Source organism: Hibiscus syriacus, unplaced genomic scaffold (genome assembly GCF_006381635.1).
Source record: "Hibiscus syriacus cultivar Baekdansim isolate YM2019G1 unplaced genomic scaffold, ASM638163v2 tig00117034_pilon, whole genome shotgun sequence".
Lineage (NCBI taxonomy): Eukaryota > Viridiplantae > Streptophyta > Magnoliopsida > Malvales > Malvaceae > Hibiscus > Hibiscus syriacus.
In genome coordinates, this window is record NW_024063533.1 from 73373 (window position 1) to 94347 (window position 20975).

At 35.9% G+C, this 20975-nt stretch overlaps 1 long non-coding RNA gene and 1 pseudogene across 1 annotated transcript; both read left to right on the forward strand.

The window, feature by feature from the left end:
• Positions 1-262: 262 nt before the first annotated feature.
• Positions 263-10477, forward strand: LOC120196585. Its single transcript, XR_005523180.1, has 3 exons — positions 263-351; positions 10140-10319; positions 10419-10477. It is a non-coding gene; the product is annotated as an uncharacterized LOC120196585 (long non-coding RNA).
• A 1665-nt stretch (positions 10478-12142) lies between these two features.
• The window catches only part of LOC120196839, a 29872-nt pseudogene continuing 21039 nt past the window's right edge, over positions 12143-20975 (forward strand).

The following is a 20975-nucleotide window of genomic DNA, read 5'->3' on the forward strand; positions in this document are numbered from 1 at the left end:
AAGACGCGGATGATACCCGTAAACTACGCCGTTTTGCTGCTCTCTTTTTGTTTAATGTTACTTAACCTCGACACTTTCCTTCACTATTTTGAAGTCTCTATACGTTCTCATTGCTTTCAATTTAATTTTCGATTTCTTTCTATCGACAAATGAATTCTTTTTATTTTCGTTTTCACATTAACAATACTATTGATCTTATTCTTCTCTTCTTCTTGTATAAATTTCAGGTGATTTCATTCATATTTTGTTGTGATTTTAGTTTTTCTATTATTATTTTTTGTGCTCTATTATTTGTTCAATTATTCTTAGATTGGATCTACTCTTTGCAATTCGAGTTCCCAAAATTCGCAAGTAAAAATTTATTGAATTGCTCTCATAACCATTTTTTAAACAATTAAATATTATTTTAAAAAACATTATGACTTTAATTTGAAAATTTATTGCTTTTTGGATTAATTCGAATAAATTGAAAAGGAGTCGTCCATAGAGCTTGAGTTAGGTAGGTCGAATACCTAAAACGTCTTTAAAGACAATTTTAAGAAAAAAATCATTTTTAGACAAAAAAAACTGGTCTGCGATTACAAAGATTTGATGTAACGGGTCCAGGAGTCTATTACGTATGGGAATGATAACACCCTACAGCTCCTAAAATTGTTTTGTGTCACTTACACTGTCGTAAATGGTGGAATTATGAATTGAATATAAAGTTAAATTATGATTCATTTATTAAAGTTTGATTAACTTACTTGAATTAATTATTTAAAAGAAAATCCTTTTACTCGATACGAAATCTTCAAATTTGCAATCCTCCGTCGGGAAAGCAATCTCAATCATTTCTCATTCGTAAAAGAATATTTTATCTTCAAATATATAAAAGATGAATATCAAAATAAAAATGAATATTGACATTTGCAAAAAAATAAAATAAATTAATAAAAACGCATTGAATCATTCACATAAAAATATTTAATTAATAAAATAAAATAGATTTATTTCAAGTGTCATTTCGGTCGAATGTCGTATCAGATTGTACCATTTCGATCAAGTGATACTTTCAAGTCCGTTCAACAAATACGTGTTCTTGAAGATATTTGGACAATATTAATCGATAGATAATGAATAAACACCGAAAACAAATACAATTTTAAATCTACGAAATAAAAAATTCGCAATACACATAGCTAATAACGTCTATTTAAAATAATAAATATATAGTCGTAATATACAAAATACATATACATGTAGGATTAGAACAAATAAAAAACTTAGAAATCAAAATAAAACTAATAAAACAAAAATAATCATATTCGATTTAAAGAACCAAAATAGCAAAAACAAAAACTTAAAGGACTAAAATAGCAAAAATATAAATTTAAAGGACTAAAATAGAAAATAGAAATTTAGAGGGATGAACCACAAATATAAATAAAATAGATTCCCAACATTGAAAATATTAAATAGTACAAGTACTAGAAGTGAAAATAACCCATAAATATATAAAAAGATTTAAATGAAATAAAAAGAAACATAAAGGACCAAACAATAATTAAACCAAATGCCAAACAATGACTAAAATAAAATATTTACAAATTTCATGGCCGAATTCGAACCAAGGAAAATATCATAACACAATAAATCAATGACTAAAATGAAATAACTACAAATATAGTGACCAAAATCAAATATTTACAGGAATTACGTAACATATAATAACAAGACTAAAACATAAATACAAAACATAAATTAAATAAAATAAGGTAAATTTTAATAACTGACTAAAAATGAAATAAAAAATGTAGGAGGACCCAAAGTGGGATTTACCCACGCACAAAAATGCCACACTGACCCTCCAAACGGCGTCGTTTCACTAATGGTATACAAGGCCAACACAAAGCCAAAAAATACCCAAGCCCCTCATTTGAAATGAAGAAGAGAGAGAGTTCTTAAAACTCTCAACTCTCTCATAGGAAGAGAGAAAGGTCCCGCCGCCGGTGGCTCACGACGGCCCACGGCGGCCGGAGAAAACATAAGCCCCCAAAATACTCCCCCTACTCCCAACAACCCAAATCAAGCCCTATTAGCCTAAAAATAACCTAGCCTCACAGATCTAGTGTTTTACCTTTCGAAGATTCGAAAACCGATGACCCTTGGGCTCCCAAGGCTTCGAACTGAGGTGAATCTCTCATCTTTGCTATTTGCCTCCTTTTTGGTGTTTGGGATTTCTCTCTTTTTCGGTTTTTCTTTGTTTCAAATATATGTCTTTCTATCTATTTTTTCACCGAATGCCTCTGTTTTTCTCTCTCTATCTTTGCTTGTTTTATGGTCTCCTCTACGTTGTTTGGTGAGATGATGATATTCTAGGGGTAGGGTTATGGGACTTACTGACATGGTAGGTAATCCTCGATTTTTTGAGATTATATGTTATTTTAAAATAGGGTTTTTATTTGGTTGATTGGCTGAGATTTATTTTTTCACTATGTGGCCTCTATTGATGACGTCGACAACTCAAGAGTGCTCGGCGGTAGCTCACGTGCGCGAGCAGATGGGCGGTGAAGCTCATGCATCGGTGGGATCTGAGGAGTCTAGCGGCGGCGGTTGTTGAGCTTTAAGGTTTTAAAACCCTATTTTAAACGAGTGGGTCATCTATTTGGCTTGGTATTGGGTTGAAACGGGTCGGGTCATCTGTAATTGAGTCTGGTGCTTGGGTAGTTGGTTGTAGTTTGGGGCTGGGTCACTTGTCTTGTAGTTGGGCTTGAGCTTCAGGCCTACAAAATGTTAATTTGTAAATTAAAATAATAATAATAATTAATATTTTTTTAGACCCGGACAAAAACGGGTGTCTATAGCTACCCCTCTTTACACATTATTGTGTTAACAAGAATAGGGCAAAGACGAAATAGACAACAAGTTTTGTTCGATCATCTTTGTTTTGGAATTTGATATGTTTGTTATTAAGGACGACACTCTCATACGCGATGAAGTTCTGGTTGTTTAAGGGTGACATGGCTCCTACATGATGAGGAGATATGGTCGATGGATGACACTGTTCCTACGCGACGAGGACGATTGTCCATCTTTAGGAAGGGTGATAACACGGTTCCTACGAGATGAGGATGACTGGTTATCTAGGGGTGACACGGCTCCTACTTGATGAGGAGGTATGGTTGGTGGATGACACGGTTCCTCCGTGATGAGGATGGCAAGCCATCTTTAGGGATATAATATGGTTCCTACGTGATGAGGATGACTGATTATCTAGGGTTGACACGACTCCTACGTGATGAGGAGGTATGGTCGGGTGATGACACAATTCCTACGTGATGAGGATGGTTGGCCATCTTTAGGGATTTGTTTCAAGAGAAACTATCTCAAGGGAGACAAAACTTTGTTTCAAGTGAAACAGACCCAAAGATTTGTGTTTCAAGAGAAACGGTCTCAAGGGAGACAAAATTCGTTTTAAGGGAAACGATCTCAAAGATTTTACAAGAGAAACAATTTCAAAGTTTGTCTTAAAGAAGATTGTCTCATGTAAGACAAAGTTTATTTTGAGAAAAACATTATCAAGTGAGATCAAATTTGTTTCAAGTGAAACAAACTCGAAATTTGTTTCTCAAAGGAAAATTGTCTCAAGCGAGACAAAATTTGTTTTTAAGAAAACTTGTCTCAAACGAGACGACCCTTTGTTTCGAGAGAAACAATCTCAAATGCGATAGATAGTCTGCTTGTTCCTACGTATGGAGGAAAGGCATTTAGAAGATCTAATCATTCACTTCAAGATGTTGAATCTCCAAAGATGCCCCAACATTCATCATTTCTTGCTTCAGCACTGATTCTAAGCATGAGCTTTGTGTCTGAAAGCCACATGTCAACTACCAAGATCCAGTCCAAAGAGGTTGTCTTGTCTGAAAAACATTTTTCTTCTTCTTTTATTTTCAAAAGTCTGAAAATATCAATTAGAAAAGTTTTGAAAAATGTTTAATCAAATTTTGAGAAAATATTGCCCTTTCTAGGTTTCACAATTGAGACAAATCATAAAATAAGAGTTCATTAGATATCGAAGAATTAATTACACTTTTAATCCTTTAATAAATTATATCTATTTGACAAGTGTCAATATCAATGCTATCATTGAGGTATCGTTAAGTAGGGAGAGGATAAAAGTCTAAGTTATTGTCCATGGTTTAAATCTGACATTCTCATTATCTTTGATGTTCACTGATATGATGGGGTAGCTTGTATGCTCCTCTGGAAGGGTTCTCCGACTCCCAGCTCTCATGATCACACTCGAGTTGTGCGATGCCTTATCAAGTGATATTGCTTTCTATACAACAACTACACAATCTTTATATTTGAGCCGCCTTTTCAGACATTCAACTGGAATCCTCTTTGGTTTCAAGATGTTATTCAGAATTTTACGTCTTGAACCCTTTTTTTTATTTTTCTCTATAATGCATTAAATATTTTAGAAAACCATTTGTAAATAAAAGATTAATCCTGATGGGAGGGATGAAATCTGAAGATGGTCTCTTCTATTTAGAAATCCATGTATGATTAGAAGAGACTTTTTAGGCACGTAATGTAGGTTGTGGTTCATGGTTATAAAAAAATGGATAAAAGGCTCAAATAAATGTTTAAGGGTTATTGAACCAAGGATCAATTCATTCTGATGCCTTCAATACTGTCTTGCTCGATTTGAATCTTCTCGCATGTGTCCTTTTATCTTCTCTTGATGTTCTATGATCTTCTAGTGAAGTGATTATGGAATGATTATGCTTGATCAATCTCATAATTTGAAGCTTGATGCGCCATTTGACTCAAGAGACTCTTTGAATGTGTTTTTGTCCTTTTTTTTCTTTGCTTCTTTTTTTCTTTTTTTTTTCTTTGTTTTTTTCTCTTTGCTTTGATTTGATCTTCGCACTTTGCATTCGGTTCACCTTTCGGTATCTCATATGGATTGATGTCACTCATGCGATCATATTTCCTTCACCTTACCCCCCAGTGTGGAGGGGTCCTTGGTTAGGGTTGAATCAGAAGAAACATAATTTAGCTCAAAGGGGACAGAAGGGATATATTTTCTCCTTTTGTGAAGGGATAATAAAAGAAAGTCATTCATCATTTTATATACAGAAGACTTTGTAGAAGAGGTATCCCCAGGGGGATAGATTTTCAAGATTAATATTATTTACATGAAAACAATGTCATTAATGCATGATAAAATTATTTCGAATTAATTTCCTTTTTTTCAGCTTGCTTTCAGCATGTCTGTTCAGGCTCCTTTTCAGGAAGTTGATGATGCGAGATGCCCCACGTTGTGTCTTTGTAGGAAGTTTTACGTTCAAGTGAACATCTTGTACTTAATTTCTTTAGGTTTTATTGGTAGAAAAATGTCGGTTTTGCGTCTAAGAAGATGATGGTGACTTTATTGGCTTAACAAAAGGTATGAGTTTGACTTTTTGTTTTTAAAAAAGATAAAGGCAATATTTCAAGGTCTCAAAGAGAGGTAATGCCAAAATTTGGTCTTTTGGTAGTGACCATGAATTATTTCGAGTAAAGAATCGAGAGATTTTATTTTGGTTTTGGATGGCATAAGAAAGGTTCAATATTGTCATATGTCAAAAATCCATAATTGTTGAAGAATTAAGAGAATTCGTAATTCATTTGATATTTGAAGAACAAAAGATTAAAACTCGTTTAATTATTCAACCTTAGAAGGTAGCATAAATTCAATCATTCCAATCTCAAATGATGCACAATCTTCAAGCATGTCTCTTTCTTCTACTCTCTCAACTTCTTTTAGCCCTCAATGTATGTTTGTATATGAGACTACTTGATTGAGAACTTTTACCTCTTCTTGTGAAAATTTTCTCTTCAATATCCCCTTGCGGATCAACATTTTCATTATGTTATGACGATGTAATGCAATGCAAAGAAGGATGAAAATGATACAAACAAAAGAAAGAAAGAAATAGTTACAAGTAAAATAATTATACAAATAAAAATGTTATTCAGTGATGAATAGCCAGACATGATTTCTACCTACAATGATTAATTTCAAGAAAAATCCTAACCGCATAGATCTAGTTCGCATGGTTTATTCACGAATAACAAATATATTCTATAAACTTAAAACAAAAGGTAAAGGTTTAGAAACACTCCTCCTCTGTGTACACTTATTTGGGTACCTACTGGCGGACAGAGGTTCGATAGCTATACCTAGGGTGACTGTTCTACGGTTCACTATATGCATGGTTTCGGCTCTATGAGGAAAGGGTACTTGAATTGTCCTTGATGTTGGTGCCCCATTGGGCTGCTAAACCTCAATCCTCACCCATTACAAGTTTCGAACGGAACAAGTTCAATTCGAGGGGATTCACTGTCTTATACCCATATTAGGAATAAATCCCTACGAATGTATAAGGTATATCCCATGGGTTATTTGCTAAAACTCATATGAAGAATAAATTCTTACGAGAGTAAAGTATTCACCCCGACTTTGGATCAAAGCTCGGGTCTAGAGCTTATGTCATGCAAATGCATGTGCTGTGTGAGAGGAGGAACATTCAAACCTTTGACTCAAAAGGAAAATGAAACAAGGAAAAAACTTGATTAAACCTTGACAAAGATGAAAAATAAATTAAAACATTAGTACGATAAAAATAAAGAAATTAAAATTTTAATAAATGGATCATAAGCTAACTATATACTCGAACTCATAATTTTCACCACTACGATGTGTAAGCGACCTATAACCTGACTCTCTAAAAAAATCCCAATAGAGTCGCCAAGCTGTCATAACCATTTCTTAAATAATTAAATCTTATTTAAAAAAACATTATGACTTTAATTTAAAAATTTGTTGATTTTGGATTAATTAGAATTAAATTGAAAAGGAGTCGCCATTGACCTTGATTTGTTGATTTTGGATTAATTAGAATTAAATTGAAAAGGAGTCGCCATCGACCTTTGGGTTAGGTAGGTTGAATACCTAAAAACGTCATTTAAAACAATTTTAAGAAAAAAATCAATTTTTAGACAAAAAAGTTGGTCTACAATTACATAGATTCGATGTAACGGGCCCGAGAGTCGGTTACATGTGGGAAAGCATAATCACCCTCACAACGCCCAAAATTAGTACCGTGTCGCTTACACTTTGTCGTAAATGGTGGAATTATGAATCGAATATAAAGTTGAATTGTGATTCATATATTAAAGTTTGATTAACTTACTTCGAATTAATTATTTAAACGAAAATCCTTTTACTCGATAAGAAATCTTCAAATTTGTAATCCTCCGTCGGGAAAGCAATCTCACCATTTATCATTCGTAAAAGAATATTCTATCTTCGAAATATAAAAGATGAATATCGAAATAAAAATAAATATTGACATTTGCAAAAAATAAAAAATTAATAAAAACACATTGAATCATTCACATAAAAATATTTAATTAATAAAATAAAATAGATTTATTCAAGTCCTATTTCGTTCAAAAGTCGTATCGGATTGTACCACTTCGATCAAGTGATACTTTCCACACCTGTTGTACAAATACATGTTCTTGAAGATATTCAAATAATATTAATCGATAGATAACGAATAAACGCCGAAAGCAAATACAATTTGAAATCTACGAAATAAAAATTCACAATACACATATCTAATAACGTCTATTTAAAATAATACAATATAGTCGTAATATACAAATACATATACATGTAGGATTAGAACAAATTAACATATTACAAATCAAAATACAAATAATAAAACAATAAATAATCATATTCGATTTAAAGGACCAAAATAGCAAAATAGAAACTTAAAGGACTAAAATAGAAAAAATATAAATTTAAAGGACTAAAATAGAAAAAACAAAAAGTTAGAGGGCTAAACCACAATATAAATAAATCAGATTCCCAAGATCGAAAATATTAAATAGTACATATACTAGAAGTGAAAATAACCCATAAATAAATATAAAAGGACTGAAATGAAATAAACAGAAATATAAAAGACCAAACAATAATTAAACCAAATGCCAAACATTGACTAAAATAAAAATTTTTACAAATGTCATGGCCAAATTCGAACATCAATGAAAATATCATAACACACTAAATCAGGGACTAAAATGAAATAACTACAATATAGTGACCAATGTCAAATATTTACAGAATTACGTAACATATAATAACATGACTATAACATAAATACTGAAACATAAATGCTTAAAATAAAACAAGGTAAAATTTCATTAACTGACTAAAAAATGAAATTACAAATGTAAAAGGACCCAAAGTGGGATTTACCCACGCGCAAAAATGCCATACTGACCCCTCCTAAACAGCGTCGTTTCACTAATGGTATATAAGGCCAACACAGAGCCAAAAAACACCCAAGCCCCTCATTTGCTTCATTTGAAACGAGAGAATATAGAGAGATTTCTTAAAACTCTCTCAACTCTCTCATTGGAATAGAGAAAGGTCCTCGCTGCCGGTGGCGCTCACGACAGCCCACGGCGGCCGGAGAAAACATAAGCCCCCAAAATACTCCCCCCGCTTCCACAAACCCAAATCAAAGCTCCTTTTAGACTAAAAAATCACCTAACATCGCAGATCTTGTGTTTTACATTTCGAAGATTCAAAAATCGGTGACCCTTGGGCTCCTAAAGCTTCGAACCGAGGTGAATCTCTCCTCTCTTTGCTATTTGCCACCTTTTTGTTGTTTGGATTTCTCTTTTTTTTCGATTTTTTCTTTGTTTCGAATATATGTTTTTCTCTCTATTTTTTCACCGATTGCATCTGTCTTTCTCTTCTCTATCTTTTGCTTGCTTTATGGTCTCCTCCTGCTTTGTTTGGTGAGATGATGATATCTCTGGGGTAGGGTTATGAGACTTACTGACATGCTAAGTAATCCCCTTTTTTTGGGATTATGTTATTTTAAAATAGGGTTTTGATTTTGGTTGATTTATTGATGATTTGATTGTTTTTTCATCGTGGCCTTTGTTGATGACGCGACTGCTCGGGAGTGCTCAATATCGGCTCACGCGCGAGGAGATGGACGATGAAGCTCACGCGCCGGTGGGAGTGAGGAGTTTGGCGGCGACAACTGTTAAGCTGCTTGCTTTATGGTCTCCTCCTGCTTTGTTTGGTGAGATGATGATATCTGGGGGTAGGGTTATGAGACTTACTGACATGCTAAGTAATCCCCTTTTTTTGGGATTATATGTATTTTAAAATAGGGTTTTGATTTGGTTGATTTATTGATGATTTGATTGTTTTTTTCATCGTGTGGCCTTGTTGATGACGCCGACTGCTCGGAAGTGCTCAACGTCGCTCACGCGCGAGGAGATGGGCGATGAAGCTCACGCGGTGGGAGGTTGAAGAGTTTGGCGGCGACAACTATTAGCTTTAGGGTTGAAACCCTAATTTGAAAGGGTCAGGTCATCTATTGGGCTTGATATTGGGTCTGAACGGGTCGGGTCATCTGTAATTGAGTCTGGTGCCTGGGTAGTTGGTTGTAATTGGGGCTGGATCACTTGTGTAGTAGGTGGGCTTGAGCTTCATGCCTACAAAATGTTAATTTGTAAATTAAAATAATAATAATAATAATAATAATAATATTTTTTAGACCGTGACAAAAACGGGTGTCTATAATTATTATTCTTTCTTTTCTTCTTCGTTTTCTGTCCTGTTATTGAAGGATTTATGATGTTTGATTGCGGCTGCGGAAATTGCTGAAATAAGAACAAACTGGAATAGATTATGATTTGATCAGTCTATGGAAATTAAATTCATTCAATTAAGTCGATATTCATCTGTTTATCCTTCTCTTTACAATAGTATAATTTCTTTTGAAATGTAAATATGACTGCCTTATGGAAGAATTAATGATAATTTTCTTTCTATGTAAGAGAGAGCAATGGGGAGGAATTCCCTTGCTGATGGAAAAATGGATACCTATTTTTACATTCGTATTTGTTGATGTCTGATTGGTGATTGAATTTTAAGTTTGAAGCAATCGTTTTCTTCCCCTTTCTGATGACTTTTTTAGTTTAAAAGCCATTCTTTAAGTCTTTTGCTGAATCTACAAGTTGTAGAATATAATTGCCGATTGGTCCTCATCCACACTTTTATTTTGCAGTCTGTGGCATACTGGATAGATGTACTATGCAGATATCACGTACAGCTCTTCTGCAAGGAAGAGCTCTGGATGGGCTATTTCTGAAGGGGCCGCTCCTACAAGGTTTCTATGTCTTTGGCTTTTGTTTTGTGGGGACTTCTCTCTCTTCAGTTTGTGGCTTTGTCATGGTGATGGTCATAGGTAGTCATTCGTTTTCATCTTCTTCGACTTAACTGTCATCTTCTCCTAACCAAAGTTGTTATTGTTCTGATGTTCCGATTGTGTCTATCTCTTGATCAGCCTTGTATTAGATGTCTTGTTCATCTGGATTTTGTACGTCCACCTCTCCTCCGTACAGGTACAAACCCAATATTTTACAACGAAGTGAACTTATATTAGAGGGGAACAAACTTCTAAATTTTTTTTGGTGGGCGAAAATTGATTATCAATAGAAAATACATAAAAAGATCTAAAATATGAGAGAATTTGAAAATTTCAGGGGGCAACTGTCCCACACCCCTAGTAGTGCCCCCTTTGTCCACCCTTGGCTCTAGATATAACTCTTGTGAATCCATTGAGCCATTCTTTAATGTTTTTGGCTCATCGTTACGCTGCTATTAATCTTGGATTACTCTTTCCTTGATTGAAGGTGCAATCCGTCCTCGGTACATGTTATAATATTTGAAGCTTGTAGTTATTTTTTGGATCAGCAGCGTCATTTCCTATGCTATATTCCCCCCTTTTTGTAGTCTGATAATTATGGTAAAAATCTACCATGAGTAGTTGGGTGAAAGTCATCTGGAAGGAATGTTTTTGGCTCATCATTACACTGCTATTTATCTTAGATTACTCTTTGCTTGATTGAAGGTGCAATCCGTCCTCGGTACTTGTTATGCTATTTAAAGCTTGTAATTATTCTTTGGATCAGCAGGTCATTTAAAGCTTGTAATTATTCTTTGGATCAGCAGGGTCATTTCTTATGCTATATCTCCCCCCCCCGCCCTTTTTGCGTAGTAATAATATTGTAAAAAACTGCCATGAGTAGTTGGGTCTAGGTCATCTGGGAAAGTCATCTGGAAGGCCAGTGCTTTCATTGAGGTAAGCTATTAAAGTATCAGTTTGGTGAGAATGAAAGAGTGGACGTGAAAAAGTTGTAAATAGCTTTACATTTTAGCTAATTGCAATTAAACAGATAAATTCAAAAAATACAAGAACACAAAATATTGTAAGACTATGCACTAATAATAGAGCAGTATGTGAAATATCTAATCAATTTTTATAAAGAGTATAAAGCTGAAACTAGTTTAGTGCAGGATGTGAATTAACATGATATTTGAAAGGGCGAAGAATAAGGAGTGTTGGCATGGTTCCATATCTGTTGTTCCGTTGTCCCATGCTGTTCTTCCTCTTTATGCTAAATATTGTTATCATTTCTGGTTCTCCTCCTTTAGACCTCAATGCTTGTAAATTTAGTGGAACATCAGACCTTCAAGTCAATATATCTATGCTAGTTCTGTTTTTATTTGAGCATCTCTTTTATACATTTGTACTAATCTGTCTGTAGTGAGTTGTTGACTCCTTTTAAAGGTATGGAAAAATGTTTAATGTAGTTTTCATTTCAAATGACTTCTCTAGAAGAGGATAAATGTTTTAATCTATAACCTTCTGTTGAGTTTTCTTAATCTATCTCGAATCTGTTATACTTTTACTTAGGAACTGAAATACGGCATCTTTGTCAAGGAACTTCACTAATTATCAATATTTCATCTCTCTGATTCCTTAAATGTCTCATCATTTTGTTGCTAGATTGAATTTGGAAAAGATTGTTTTACCGACTATTTGGTATCTTTCATACCTCTAGCATTTATGTCTCCTAGAGTGTATCTGTTACTGATGTTTTCCTTGTAGTAGTACAGGCATTTACTGTTCAAGTATTTTGGAATTTTATCTGAGACTGAATTATTCTTTCTGTAAATTTAGAAAATGTGGCTTTCTTATTTATGTACGTTTGGATAAAATGTATAATGGATGGAAAGCATTTGCATGTTATTACTATCAATTATGTTATTTTATTAAATATAGGTGGGTCTGTAGTCCTTGGCTTATCAACATGGGTTGATGCTAGGATGGGACACTATGAACATTCTGATTCTCCTGGTCAATGTTTGGCGGGCGGATCTGGCTCTTTTTCTCTCATGATGTGTTTTTGTACAAATGTTGCTGAAATCACAGATCTTCATGATGATTCACCTGCAAATGATGAAGCTAGCAAAAATCATGTCTCTACTAATGAGGAACTTAACGCTGGAAACTTTGTTGCAGAAATAAAATCTGAAAATACCTCTCCAAAGTCCGATAGACTGTCTCACGCTGTGCCTCTTGGTCTTGACGAATTCAAGAGTCGAGCATTCATTTCTAAAAGTAGATCCGATACTGCTCAGGCAGGAGTAATACATAGGTAGGAGCCTGGGGGTAAAGAATACAACTATGCCTCCGCTTCAAAAGGAGCGAAGGTCCTGGCATATAACAAGGAAGCAAGGGTGCCTCAAATATCTTAGGCAGAGATGAGGACAAGTAACTACGAAATCCCTGTTCAGCAGAAGCTAAATTTGCTGTTATAGAACGTTCAGAAGAAACTTTAGTAGACACCAGGGTTTCAAAAAACGGTCCGCAACCGCGATTTAGAGGTTTTGCCGTTGTCCGAGTTACCTGCGACGGCCGCAATAGCGTCCGCGACGACCGCAATAGCGCCCGCGACTGCCGCAATCACGGTAAATCCGAAATAACTGAAAACGCGACCGCGACCGCGATTTGAAACCCTGGTAGACACAATAGAAATAACAAATTTATAACATTACTCCTCTAATTTGAAACAATTTGAGTTGTTTGGGAATTTGGTTTTTCCGACAGATGTTTGGACTACTCTGGGAAACTTTACTGCTGCCAATGTGAAGATTGCTCAGAGATTTGTTCTTCAGGAACCAAAGTGGGTTAGGTATATGAAGTTAAACCTTCTGAGCCATTATGGTTCTGAATTTTATTGTACGCTGAGTGTTATTGAAGTGTATGGAGTAGATGTAGTAGAGAGAATGCTGGAGGATTTGATCTTTGTTCAAGATAATCTCTTTGCACCTGAGGATGGAGTCCGTGATCAGAAACAAACACCTTCACAAGTGGAGTCCTCTCATCGTGATGATATTCACCAAAGTTCTCACAAGGAAATGGGATCTGAGCCTTCAGTGGTAAACTCAAATGTACAGTTGGATGCAACAAGTAATGTTGCTCCCAATCCAGTTGAAGAAATTCGTCTTCAACAAGTTTGCAGAGTACCTGGAGACTGTTCTAAAATTTTGATGCAGAAAGTTCGAGCTTTAGCCTTAAGTTTATCGGTTTTGGAGCCTTACTTAGAAGAATCCAATTCCAATTACAACAATATATTTAAAGAATTTGACCAAGAAATAGGAGAAAAAGATAAACTGCTAGATAAAATTAAAGAAAATATAAATGATCTCCTTGACAGCCAGAATATCGTTGTATGCGAAACTCTAAGTTGTTATAATAATAATTTTTTCTCTCTTCTTTTTTTTCCTTTTTGAATCAGGTATATTTTCACTGTAATCATTTTCTTTTTTCCCTTTTATCAGCCTAAAGATGTTGCTGACATTGCATCCTGGAAATCTCTGGTTTTTGTACAGCTGTGCTTTAGTCAGAGACAACGGTGATCAAGTCAGCTTATACATGATTAATTTGCTCAAATTTCTTTTTTAGTTTGTGTAAATGAGCTTGTGGCATGAATTTACTATTTAAAAATTATTCTAAAATGATAAGCGTACTGGTTATAACGTTTAGTAGTTCACCAATAAGGTGCACCTGGTTTACTTTGGAACTAAGTGTAGGATAACGTATAAGCATGCTTCTTTTTCCCTTGAATAACAAACAATTAAGCTAGTATAGTTTAGATTTTCAAAAGGGACAGAAATAGTTTGACCCTTTGTTTTCCTTTGAAGTGAGAATCTAGGGGGAATCACATTAGTATAGTTTAGATTTGACAAAAATAGTTGGTCCCTTTGTTTTTCTTTGAAATTGATACAATTCTAGATATGGATAATTTTACATTGGAGGAGCTTCTTGATGAGGATGAAATTATTCAGGAATGCAAATCCCTCAATGGACGACTTATATAAACTTGTTGTTTAGTAGGTGCACCCTCCTTGTCTGCAATAGGCAAAGACAAACCTCATGTGTTGGCCAATATCCGGTTCCTCATTGCCTAATGGTGACGAGCTTCATGCTAGGAAGGGTTGGGTTGGAACCCTAAAGTTGGATGACCCATGTGAGTTCAAGCCAGAACGTAACCTCCATGTTTGTAAGGAAGCGAACAAGTGATACTTGTAGATCCAAAGTTGTGGGTCTTGTCGTTCAGTAGAGGAAAGAAAGGGATGATACACATGCTTATTTACCAAAAGCTTATTTGTCAAAGTCAACATGTTCAAGTTAACGGACTTCTGATATTTTATACTATGAGTATTAGATATCCTTCTGCCAGAATTACAAGGTTTGAAAACACTGATGATAGCATTTCATTAGTTTTTTGCAAGACCAGAAATATTAATAACCAAGAGAGAGAATAAGTGCGAGAGAATAAGTGCGAGAGAGAGAGAATTTGAAAGGTCCTTTTTTCTCCGGTGAGGAATGGACAACTTTCGTAGACAATCTAAGCAAGAGGGTATCAAGACGAGCATTAAGATAACTTTTCAATCACCATGGTCTAGTTGTGAGGGTCTTCATCCCGAGTGCAACGAACAAACCAAAATACAAAACCTCCACGTTCGCCTTTGTCCAGTTTTCCAACGAGGTCGGTCGAAGAAAAACAATCTAGAATGTTAATGGAACTTGGATTGATGGGAAGAGAGACTCAGTGGCGGTTGTAAAATATCAGAACTCTCGGAAAAGATCAGCTGATATAGGAAAGACCCAGATGGAAGCTAACAAGTCAAAAAAAGATGGAAAAAGAAGGTTCGAGGAGGATGTTAAGTCTCGAATAAGCCTGAGGGATGATAGAACGTATAAAGAAGTACTAACCTTAGATAGAAGACTGTGAAGTGAACGAAAAACAAGGGAGAACAGGGAAGGTATTATGCAAGCTGCAAAAGGGTTGAGGAACGTCTAGGAGATGCATATCCCTACGGAGGAATCGAGTTGGACGAAATGTTCCTTAATAGGGGTTATCAAATCTTATTTCGAGATGGACTTGGTGTAGAAGGCTCTGGCCAACGAGGGATTTGAAGTAAGAATCGCTAGTTGGAGATATGTATGGAATTCTTCCATCATTACGTTCAAGTCAGTGGAAGAGCTATCAGCAGCTTGGACAAATAAGCAAGAAGAGCTATTGTTTTTTGGTTTGACTGGTTGACTCCTCTTTTGAATGATGAGTGTTTACCAATGGCGTTTTGTTTGATTGAGTTATACGTAATTCCACTGCTATGTTGGAACGAGTCGTTCCTGGAGAGGCTTGCTGGGAGTTCGAGGAAGTTTATATGCATTCCAGAGGAGACAAGAAATAGAGAGGATTTCTCGTTCGTGAAATTACTGGTGAGGGTGACGAGCCTTTTCTACGTCCCGAAAATGATTAATGTTGGGTCATATGGCAGATCTTTTAAAGTAAAGATTAGGATGTGATCGGTATTCAAAAAATTGGTTGAACCTGTTAGGGAGGATTTGGAAAGAGCTTCAGAAGGTTGGTTCAGTGAGGATGCTTCGTTGGAGGAAGACGAGGGCAGTCGACTTGCATTAGCAGCAGTTGGAATTGAGCAGTCAACCAAGGAGGCACTGTTGAAGGTGGACACGTGGCTTGAACAAGGAGAAACATGTGGATTGAAAGGAGATCGTGGGGGACAATCACTGTTGTAGAAATCAAATAATGATCATACTAATAATGAGGTGTCAGATCTCCTCGGTAAGGGGAGAAATCCCATAGGGGATTATGCAGGTCTCAGTTTGAGGAATACAGTGGACCCAGATTCTATACCTCTAGCCCATCAAATGATAATTGGGAGCCCAATTCCCCAATCCAAAGACTTAAAATCGACGGGCCTGTAATTAACATAGCGTGGGGGTGGGTTTGGCAAGCAGAATGAGGTTCAATTTTTGTCTCGAACACATGTGGAACAAAGTCGACTCTAAAAAGAGCTCTACGCGAGGGAGAAGCTGCTACTGAATAAGAAGCTCCAACAGTGGAGTCGTTAAAAAAATATTGATGGATGAGAACCAGGAAATTCACTCAAGGGGTATTTTGCGATGGAGTCTATCGCATCCACTATCTAGTTGATATCCATAAGGAGTGCCCTGAATGGAAGGAGGGAGAGAGGAAGTTTTTCTAGAGTGTATAGCAGATCTAAAGAGAGGAGGGTTTTCGATCGATCAAATGAATAAGAATCGTTTCAAACAGTAGACATTTAGATCAAAGTAGAAGACAGTTGAAACTAGTACGGGACTATACATACATTTTAGCATAATGAATGACCATTGTTAAAATTGGTAGTTAATTTACAAAGCCCAACAGAGCTTCGAACTCATTCCAGTTTGTGCAAAGAGACCATCAGTAGGCTGTCGAACTGGAATAGTGAGTGGGAAAGACAACAGAAGAAATAGGAGGACATTGATAAGGGATACACTAGACATGGTCAGTAGCTCCACATTTTCTTCCTCTTCATTCTCGGTGTATTTGGAGAAGCTTTGGCTAAATGTGAAGTCAGCTGGGAATTTCTTTCAAGGATGGGAATAAGACCTTTCTAGAAAAAATAATCAACCTGGAGAAAAGATCGAGAGTAGCTAGGGAAGGATGATGTCCTAGCTTTTGTTACTAGTATTCGGCTAACTTCTAATATGCCAAAGCTATCCATCATAACTTGGAATACAAGGGGCCTGCGAAGAAAAGAGAAACAACGTGCATTACAAAATTTGTATCTAATAAGAATCTGTCATTCATTTTATTAGAAGAAACTAAATTGGACACTTTAGAAAAGTCAATTTTTAGAAGAATTGGGGCAATAATCTTCAGGGCTACGTTGTTTCACCAGCTGAGGGATCGGATGGAGGATTGATGAGTTGGGATGATAGTATTTCTGAAGTCAAAGAACACTTTGTAAGTAAAAGGTTTATTGCTTTGTTCAGCCATTTTAAAGAGAATAATTTCAATTGTAGTCTTACCAATGTATATTGGCCGACCACAAGGGATGAGAAAACAGTCTTCTTTGAAGAGTTCACTTCCTATTTGGAAAGTCAAAGGCTTCCTTTGTGTGTGGGAGGAGACTTTAATGTGTATCTATCTCCAGAAGAGAAAGAAGACAGATCTAAAAAAAATGGAATTCAATGTAGCTTTTTAGATCTTTCATTCATCAAGTAGGTCTCATATAACTTCCTTCAATTGGGGGATATTTCACATAGTGTAATAACAGGGAGATCCTAACCTCGTAAGGCTTGACAGATTCTTGATGGATGCTAATTTATGGCTATTTTTCCAGAAACCACACAGCTTCTCCTTCCAAAGTCCATCTTAGATCACAATGCTATTTTCTTGGGAACGATGGCGTCAACTGGGGTAAGAGGCCTTTTAAGCTCTTTCATTATTTAATGGAGGAGGGCTTCGAGGAGATGGTGCAATCATCAATCACGAATCCTAAAAAAAGAGAATATCATGAATCTTAAGTATTTTGAGAAATATAAAAGTAGCCATAAAAAATTGGGCTAGAACTAGAATTCTAAATCCGACTGATGCAATTTCTGACATAGAAAGGAAACTACACAATCTGGAGAAAGAACTACAACAAAATCTTGATTCCATGGGAATAGTCACTTCGTTTGGTGTATTAAGGAGGGAGTTGTGGAGATTGTACAGAATCGAGGAGCAGATTTGGTTCCAAAACGCAAGATCCAAATGGGTGAAGGATGGAGACTGGATTTCTAGATTTTTTTTCATATCTGTGCATCTAACAAAAAAAGGATGAGTTATATGTCTACTCTAAGTGTCTAGGGTAATCTCATTCAAGATCCCACTCTTATTAAGGCAAGTGTCCGAGATTATTTATTTGAGATTTATAATTCCAGATCGACTTTAGAATTGAATCTATGAAGCTGAATTTTGCCAAATTAACATTGGAACAAAATCTTTTGTTAGAAAAGGAATTATCGGAGGAGGAGATTTGGGAGGTTATTAATTCTCATGATAGAAAAAAAGCTCCAGGGCCTGATGGGTTGAATATGGGGTTATTCAAAAAGTTATGGACATTTTTCAAAGAAGACATTAAGAAATTCTTCCAGAACTTCTTCTTGGAAAAGACTGGAGCATGGAATCAACCACACTTTCATCACACTCATCCCGAAGAGACTCAATCCAGGAAGCCTAGATGATTATAGACCCATTAGTTTGGTTGGAGGGGTGTATAAGATTCTTTTGAAGTGTCTATCAAGAAGGTTAAGAATTTGTATCAGTGACATAATCAGTCCTTTTCAATTTTCTTTTATTACAGGCCACCAAATTTTGGAATGCCCATTCATTGCCAATGAAGGGATTGGTTATTGGAGAAAGAAAGGTCTTAAGGGAGGTGTGTTCAAGGTGGACTTTAGAAAAGTTTATAACACAATTGATTGGCCAATCTTGTTTAAAGTAATGGAGAAGAAGGGATTTGGGGTGAAATGGCGCAACTAGATGAGTAAATGTGTCACTATGGCTTCGATCTTGGTTTTAGTAAACGAGGTTCCTATTAAGTAATTTCCAATGGCTAAGGGACTTAGACAAGGTTACTCTCTCTCTCTTTCCATTGTTATTTAATTTGATTGGGGAACTGATTAATTTGTTGATTTTGAAGGCGGTTTCCACTGGGCTGTTTTACGATTTTGAAATTAGAGGGAATGATAGATCTTTCAATTTATCGCATCTGCAATTTGTAAATGACCTTATAGTCTTCTGCAACGCTTCGGAGATAGAATAGAAATGTGAAGAGAGTTTTACATGTTTTTGAAGTTATGTTGGGTCTCCAGCTGAATTTCTCCAAAATCAGTTTATTTGGCATAAATACAAGCGAAGATGAGGTGAAGAACTGGGCGTGTTCTATCAGATGCACATTAGGCCTATTTCTATCCGAATATCTAGGTCTTCCTCTTGGAGCTAAGAGAAATTCAACATCTCTGTAGGAACCTATCTTACAAAACTTTTATAGGAAACTCGCAGGTTGGAAGGCAATAACTCTTTCTTTGCCAAGGAGATTGGTTTTATTAAGAGCGATTTTGTGCTCTCTCCCAACCTACTTCTTGTCAATTTTCAAGCTCCCATCCACTCTGTACAGAAAGTTTAATTTGATCATGGCTAGATTCATATGGGGGGAGGATCATAGAGGAACAAAATACATTGGGTAAACTGGAAGACTGTCTTCAAATCTAAAGACAATGGAGGACTATGAGTGTTAGATCTCAATCTAATGAATAGAGCCCTTTTGGGAAACTAGCCTTGAAAGTTTGCAAACAAAAAGGATTTCGAGAGAAGGCAGTTGATATGTAGCAAGTACAAGTTAAATCAAAGATCATTGCTACTTAACAGAAGTTTACCAGCTCAGGCTTCATGGATGTGGAGATTGGTGGTGAATAATTGTTTTTAAAGATGACTCTTTTTGCTCCAAATGTCGCAACCAGTTTTGAATCAGAGTGGGAAATGGGGAGAATATTAGCTTCTGGCATGATGTTTGGGCTTTAGAATCCTCCCTCAAATAAGTATTCCCTAGACTTTTTGCCCTCTCTTCCAATGAAAATGAGAATTTAAGGGAGTTTGTGAATTTGGAAATTCAGGCTGGGTTTGGTGTGTAAATATATGGAGGAATCTGAGTGATTGGGAGGCTGATAAATGAGCCAAACTAATGGTGATAATCAATAATATAAGCATATTGAAGAATTCGATAGATGGTCTATTTTGGCAATGGAATGGGGATGGCATATACACAGTTAACTCTTTCTCGAAAACGTGCTCCGCTGATCATATTGTAGACCATTTTTAGAAGGGTTACCTTTGGAAAGGGTTGGTTCCACCAAGAGTATAAACTTTCATGTGGCAAGTTGTCAATCAAAAACTGGCAGTTAAGACTGAATTATTAAAGAGAGGTATTTCGGGGATATTGGATCCCTTATGTCCTTTCTACAAAATAGAACTGGAGTCCTTCCCTCACCTATTCTTCTCTTGCACTGATACATAGGGTTAGTGGAATAGGTTCTTGAAATTGTGGAAAATTTCTGCTATCTTACACGAGAATTCTCACTGTTTTCTTTCTGTTTGGGAGGAATTGGTGTCTAATTCTTCTATTTGGACTTTAATTCCTGGTATAGTGATGTGGACGATATGGAAATACAGGAGTTCCATTGTTTTTGAGCAGAATGTATTCGATCTGGTTCAATTGTTCTTTATAGAAAAAGTTAAGATTAACTTCTTGGTTCTTAGCTAAATTCTCCAACAATGCCATCTCAAGGGATTTACTTATTGGTGACCCAACGCTCGGTGATTCTTGTTCTGTTTTAGGAAGTCTTCGAGCCAAATAATTGTCTTGGTCCCCTCCCCTAGCGGGTTTTCTTAAGCTGAATGTGGATGCTACTGTCAATAGTAGTTGGGAGGCTAGTGGTTTGGGTGGGATTTTAATAGATGAGTCTGGAACGGTGTTGGGTTATTTTCAAGAAGTTGTTGGTCCGAGTCCCTTGCTTTTATGGATTTGAAGGCCATAAAACATGAGTTATTGTTCTTCGAATCTTCTAAATGGTTCTATAAGGGATAGTTGATTGTGGAGAGTGATAGTAAAATGTTTGTGGAGTGGATAAAGA